The following is a 7,493-nucleotide window of genomic DNA, read 5'->3' on the forward strand; positions in this document are numbered from 1 at the left end:
TCGAAATATTAAATTTAAACATTCACACATTTAACCAGCTACACGTGCTGTAGAATGCCTGTCTTTCTATCAGCAATGTCAATTCTTCATTCTTCTATCATTGTAGGTAGATCTTTGTAAAATTTTGCATAGTGCCATAATTTCTCATTCTGAACAACTTTTCTTAATGATATTTTGTCGTATCAGGAACAAAAAGCTTACTTTACCTGAACTAAAAATAGTTTTCGCTTCACTATCAAGGCCGAGTTGATTTTCCAAATATGAAAATATACTTAAAATTCTCTCCACACCAAGCAGGGCTTAATTCCTCAGCCTTAAAATAAAATTCAAAATTTTTTAAGTCATTATACCTCTTGTAACATCTATCCTGGGACACACTGTATATAAGATCTGGCCACGCTATCTTATAAAGAATAATTTTAGATACAAATAGCAGTAGCAGGGGACGTTAACTCCGTATACACAATCGTGTATGTAGTGTTCCCTCAAACCGCAGAAGGAGCTGCTAGCGTTGGTCTTTATTTGAAATATAAAAATTTCAAATATTTAAAAAATGTATTGCTTTAGTGAGAAAGTAGTAGTGAAAACGTATTTTACATAAGTAAAATACATATTCACTCACTTAACCCAACCCACAGAGTTAGGGTGAAAAGCAAGGATGTAATAAATATAACAAATATAATTGTAAAAAATATTTATATATAAATAAAAAAATAAAAAAGTATATATATACAGGCTGTGTCACGTAACAGGTTCGTTAGAACTTTTTAAGGTTCCATTATTCGTAGAGGTTTGAAATTTTGGTAGCATTAGAGTATTCATTCTTATTCATTTTTTTAGCGCAGTTACATAAAAACAATAATATTAAAATATTTCCCTGTCAACATCTTGTATCGATAAGAGAAATAACGGTTCGACCTGCACCACATGTTTCATGTTTAATTTTTCCATTAAACGTGAACAACAACCATTGGTGTTTAGCCGTTGCCAATATAAATACTCATACGTTTTTTGTCCTCGATCCTCTGCATTGTTTAAGTAAGCAGACTTCTCTTGAATATTTATCATTGTTTGAAACTATTCTGAAGCCAATATCACGTCCGTACCCATTCATCAAATACAAATTAATAGAAATTTCAGACTATCCCAAACAACAAGATAGTTACAATTGTGGCGTTTACATATGCCATTACGTTGAATGCTTGCTATCTGAAAAACCATTTTGTAGCATAAATCCTACATCCTACAGGAGGCAAATACGAAACATAATTGAAAAATATAATGATAAAACTCAAGAACACTGCTTGTATTGCGCAGAAAAAGAGGCAGATATAATCTGTAAAAAGTGTGGTCAATATATCCACAGAGACTGTAGCCCAGCAAAACTGTTACTTATCAAAACCAGTCAACCATATTTTTGCGAATTATGTTCATAAATTATAAAAAAAAATTTTCTAAAAGAAAACTGCAATGTTATACACTGACTTTTTGACTGACAAAACTTCTTGTAATGACAAAACAAAAGTAATATTGACTCAAATGTGTCCGTATACAATAAAACCCAACCAGGCCTGTATTAATACCTGGTACTCACATCGCCACTGTATTCGCTAAGTATCGCTCAGTATTTCTTACGTCCGAATTATCCAAGGTTGGTTTTGTTACTTGTTAAGTTTACCCCAATATGCAAATGTTATTACCAATTTAAGCATTTTATCACAGCCCACAATAAAGCAAATTTTTTCCCAATATCTTCAATACGATAAATGGTGGGTTTCCTTGTACAGTCACAAATGGGACTTAACTAGAAACAGAAAAATCAGTAACGTTAGTAGTTTTTGGCCAAAAACTTACTTGTGCAGGCGCGTGATACACCACTAGAAAGAGCAGGACATTTCCGATAAGATAGATATGGTTCTAGAGTTTTCTCCTGGTCATATAAGAAAGTTATCGACCCGAACAAGGTTTAAAAATCGCTAAAACGTATGAATTCAGCAGTTTTTGGCCAAAAATGTGCTTGTGCAAGCGCGCGATCGTCGCGTGTTATACACCACTGGAAAGAGCAGGAAATTTCCGTTAAGATAGATATGGTTCTAGAGTTTTCTCCTGGTCATATAAGAAAGTTATCGACCCGAACAAGGTTTAAAAATCGCTAAAACGTATGAATTTAGCAGTTTTTGGCCAAAAATGTGCTTGTGCAAGCGCGTGATCGTCGCATGTTATACACCACTAGAAAGAGCAGGAAATTTTCTTGCGATAAGATAGATGTGGTTCTAAAGTTTTCTCCTGGTCATATAAGAAAGTTATCGACCCCAACAAGGTTTAAAAATCGTTAAAAAGTATGAATTTTGCAGTTTTTAGCCAAACACGTACTTGTGAGCAGAAAAACGTTTCTGCGTGTAGGGATGAATATTAAGGGTGATTTAAGCATGACGCTGATAGATATTGACCGACGAAAACTCGAATTAAGATAGCTGAAGGAGTGCCCTTTCTGACTGTGATAACAGTTTTTTAAAATTCGGTTTCATAACAATTGCACAAGGCCATGAGATTTGGTAATTTTGAGCTATTTTAAGTACAGCGCGGTGTTCTTCATTTTTTATTGATCTTAATATCAACTTATTGGCAGACGAAAAACCGGTTTTAGATAGAGAAAGATTCAAGCTTTCAAGTGGTGCATTTAGTTTTTAGCTATCCCTAATTATAAGGAAAATATTAGCTAAGAAAGTAGTTAGGAAATTACGGGTGAAAGTTTGTTGCTATCGTCGCACGGGTTGTTTGTCCTGCATTTAATTTTCTTCTTTTCACCCCATGTCTGAGTTATGTGCGCATGTGCCGGCCCGGCCCAACCTGGAGTTTTCAAGTTTAAAATACTCTCACTCACTTACTTTTCAATCATACTTTCTATCACACGTGTCAATAATTCGAAAACTCACGTTCTGCCATCACGTTCACCCACGCTCACACTTATATTAAATCAAGGTAATTATATTTTTAATTTTATTTATATTAAATTTAGTCAGTTGCGATTTTTTGTTTTATTATTTATCTTTATTATAATTTTGTTTCAATTAACCATTTTATTTAGTGGAGGCAGTAGACCTCCCCCCTATTTTCCTGTCCATCGTAAGGTCGAAAATTGTATACCTCTCCTTCCATCCCCATGACGAGGCCTCTCAAACACTTTTTTTAAAGATCTATTTTAAAAGATATTTTATCATATACCGTACCTGGGTTGGGTTGGGTTGGGTTGGGTTGTAGTATCCGCCATCACTCACCAGGGTTCCCTTTCGTCTCTCTCTTTGTTACTAATAACTTCTCTTATAAAGGTTTCCATCATGTTCCACCTTTCTATGGTCTCAAGCATTATCTCAATGCAGTTTGTTGGTGTTATTTCTTTATTAAGCTGTCTATTTACTAACTCTCTCTCCCTTTCGTAACGGGGGCACCGAAAAAAGGTGTCATGCCCCGCGTCATCTCTCCCGCCACAGTAGACGCAGTCCTCGTTTTCCGCTCTTTTATGAATGAACAAATAGGCTTTATAGCACCTATGTCCCGACATGAATTGGGTTACGAAATAATTAACATTTCCCCGTTTTCTTGTTAACCAAGATTCAATGTTTGGCAGTATTTTCTTTGTTCATGCACCCTTCCCAGTGTCCTTCTTCCATCTGTCATTCCATGTTTCCATGTTCATTTTTTTATTTCATTTTTATCTTGCGTTTCATCGCCAGCCACCGTCCGTTCTGCGACCATCAGACCCATGGTCATAGTATCCCCCAGAACCTGCAGTACTTCTGTTGAGACGGTCCTATATGCACTTGTTATTCTAATAAGTATTCCTCTCTGTATTTTTGTCAGCTGCATTAGATTCTTTTTAACCTTAACCGCGTCCTTCCACGCTCTACAGGCATATAATAATTGCGAATATATCACAGCTTCTATTATTTTCCTGTTTTGGGCACTAGGTCCATATGTGCTTCCCATTATTCTATGATCTATCTATGCTCTTATCGTATTTTGCGCTTTTTGCGTTACATAATGCATATGTTGCTGCCATCTTAAGTCCTTTCCGATAATTACCCCAAATATTTCAACTCTTTTTTGGTTTTTATCTTACATCCCTTAATCACCAGCTCCATCTTCTTTTTTTGCCTTTCTACTCTTTAGTAGGACAGCCTCAGTTTTCTCAGGAGCGACCTCCAAGCCCATTTCTTCCATCTTCTCAGCTATCATCCGGACTGTTTTCTGTGCCGTTTGTTCAACTTCTTCAATATTCCCGCCTGTGACGATTATCGCCACGTCATCAGCATAAGCAACCAGCTGTGTTTCTTCTGTCTTTCTGACAGATTGTAACAATTCATCAAAGAAGATGTTCCACAAAAGTGGTCCCAAAATCGACCCCTGTGGCACTCCCTTAGTAATCATAGTTATTTAGGAGGCACAGAGTTCTGTACTTCCTCTCGTTCTCTTTGCCTGGTTTACTAATTAGCACAACCCTTCCAATCTTCCATTCTTCCGGGAAGCAGTCTTCCTTTATCAGTCTATTGTACATAGCAACCATCTGTTTTGCACCCACCGTCGCAACATCTTTAACAATCTCAGTTGTTATTCTAGCCAAACCGGAAGCTTTTCCGTTACTCATGTTGCTTGACAATACATATAGTTCTTCGACAGTAAGTTTATCACACATCTGCGTCTCATTTACTTGTTCCATTACCCACGTTTCTCTACTTCCGCTTGGGAATAGCTTTTCAATCAGTTTGCCAACCTCCCCCTTTTCCAAAAGAACTCTCGGTAGATTTTTTGTCCTTTTCATATCGATCTTATATGCGTCTCCAAATACATCTTCCTCAATCTCATTGCACAGTTTTGTCCATGCTTCTTTTTTGGATCTTTTGATTTCTCTTTTAAGGTTCTTCTTAGCATCCATGTAATCAAGCTTGGCTTTTTCCTTCCTGTTATCATTTTCGTGTTTAGCATTTTCTCGTATCGTTATACGTCTGCACCTATTTGCCTCTTCCCTCGCTTCCTTCACTCTATCATTCCACCAATAGATTTGGCTTTGTTTAATTCCAACTCTCTTCTTTCTTCCATATATCTCATCGCATGTTTCTGCAGTGATAGTTGTCAATGTTTCAGGTGTAATCGTATCGCAGGATATAAATTTCTTTCTAACTTCTTCTTTGAAGGCGTTTATCCTTTCCGGGCATCTTCTCCATCTATATTCGGTCTCTCTGTCCTCGCCCTTTTGTTCGGATCTCGTTTTGTTGTGTATCTCAAAGAAAATGTTTTCATGGTCCGTCAAGTTTTCTTCTTCGTCTATCCTCCAATTTTTTATATCATTTATCATGTTGTTTCTACACATGGTAACATCAATCCATGACTTTTGCTCCCCCCTGCGCCAAGTTGGCAGATTTCCTGTATTAGCGATCACCAGGCCTCTTTCCCCCATCCACTCGCAGAGCATTCTTCCTCTTGCGTCCTCCTTGTTCGCCTCCCAATACGGAGATTTCGCGTTAACATCTCCCGCTACCACTATGTTTGTTTCCTTATTAATCTCCCATCCGGTTCAGTTTGCTTTCGTATGCTTCTAAAGACTCGTTTGGCGTTAAATAACATCCCATCCATACTACCTTGTCGGTTGTCACCGCTACGTAACCTTCTAATCCCTCCCAGTTATGTGCTCTTATGTTTCCGTCAACTATCTTTATTGCTACATCTCTGTTCTCATTTGTAAACTACCTTCCCGCCTCCGCCTTTCTTTTGTTGGGTTCTGACACCACTACAATGTCTATTCCTTTACTCACTATACTTTTTTCCACCATATTCATAGCTTCCAGGCTTCTATTGGTGTTTATCTGTAATACTATTATGTTTCTGATATCGTTTCCCCCCACCTTATCTTTCACTTTGTTCCCCTTATGATCCTTTTTCGTTTCTTTCTTATGTTGCGTTATTTTAATTTTATGCTCTTTCTTTGTCTTTCTTTCCCCTTTTTTCTCCCAGTCCCTCCGATTCTCGTAGTTCTTTTTATTCGTCATTTTGGCTTTGGATTTACACCGTCTCTGGGGCTTCTGCCCTACTCAGTCTGACCGTACTGTCCTTCCTGGCCTTTCGCTTTCTGTCTTTCGTCTTATTGACCGCGTCTCTGTATTTCGGGCAGCTCATTGTGTTTAGAGCATGTCCGCCCTGGTTGCAGTCTGTACAGAAACTTTCCTCTGTGCAATCTTCCTTTTTATGCCCCCCTTTTTGGCAGTTATTGCAAAGCCCCTACTCTCTCATTTTCACTTCTTTACAGTCTTTTATTTCGTGCTCTAGGCTCCTGCATCTGTAACATCTATTCGGTTCTACCAATTCGCTGATCCTACATTAGGCCCATTCAAGGTTGATTCTTCTTGTGTCTGACAGTTCCTTAGCATCGTCTCGATTTACTGTGACAAAAGCAACCTTATTTTCCTTCCTGTTTTGATCATGTATAATGTTGATTTTATATCGTCCGTCCTTCATCGTTTTACCGATCGTCCTTTCGATACCTCGTTTTACTTCTTCTTCCCTCACTGCGTTGTCTAAATCTCTGATGATAAATGCGATAGTCTTCCCCATTATTTCTTTAATTGTTGTTCTCGGGTTAAGCGTCCTTTCTGCCTTTATTTTAAATTCTTCTCCCGCACTTTCTGCTTTTTCTATGATGGCGATTTTAACATTGCCTTCTTTTGTTTTAAATACATTTTCCACTTTGACGTTTGTGTCTTCTATTTTTATTCTTTCTTTTAGCAGTTTGAGGGTATCTTCATAGCTTTGGCCTTCCATTGGCTTTATCTCTACGTATTTCTATTCGTTAATTTTTCTTTGTTTCGTCGATGTTTTAAGGCTCGTTTTAGCTGCTCTCTTATTTTGCTTTCTTCGTTCTCTCTTGTTTCTAGTAGGACATTTATATTCAGGCCTACAGCTAAGTATTCCATAATTTTATGGATTCGCTCGCTTCTGTTAATGCTGAGAGCACGGAGTTTGATCTCCGTTTCCCTATTGCAATTTTCCCGTAATATTTCTTCCATATTGTCATACAGGTCTTTACAAAAAAGTAAACAAAGGTTTATTTTACTTTCCGTTTGCTCGTTCGTCTTTATTTTTGTTATATATATGTTCTTCCTTTGCCTGGAAGTATTCGTTTTATCCTCCCAAGTTATCGTGGTGTTCCTGACGTTCTCTTACGTGTTTTGTTTCTTCCAGTGCTTGTTTCGTTTCTTCGTCAACCAATTCTTGTACTATCCTGTTTTTGTTTATTGCTTCCTCGTCGGCTTCTACGAAGACGATGAGTCTAGGAGCCGCGTAGCTGTTTTCGTTTATTTCTCCCCATTCTATTTTTTTGTAGGTCCCTTCCTGCCATTTCATCCCAATTATTTCTTGTAATTTTTCGGGGCTTTTCTCTCCCCTTATATATTCCGCAATCTTTCACATTTGCTTTGTCTGTTCATTTCCATATCCAACAT

This window comes from Onthophagus taurus, chromosome 8, assembly GCF_036711975.1.
Source record: "Onthophagus taurus isolate NC chromosome 8, IU_Otau_3.0, whole genome shotgun sequence".
In the NCBI taxonomy this organism is placed as follows: Eukaryota; Metazoa; Arthropoda; class Insecta; order Coleoptera; family Scarabaeidae; genus Onthophagus; species Onthophagus taurus.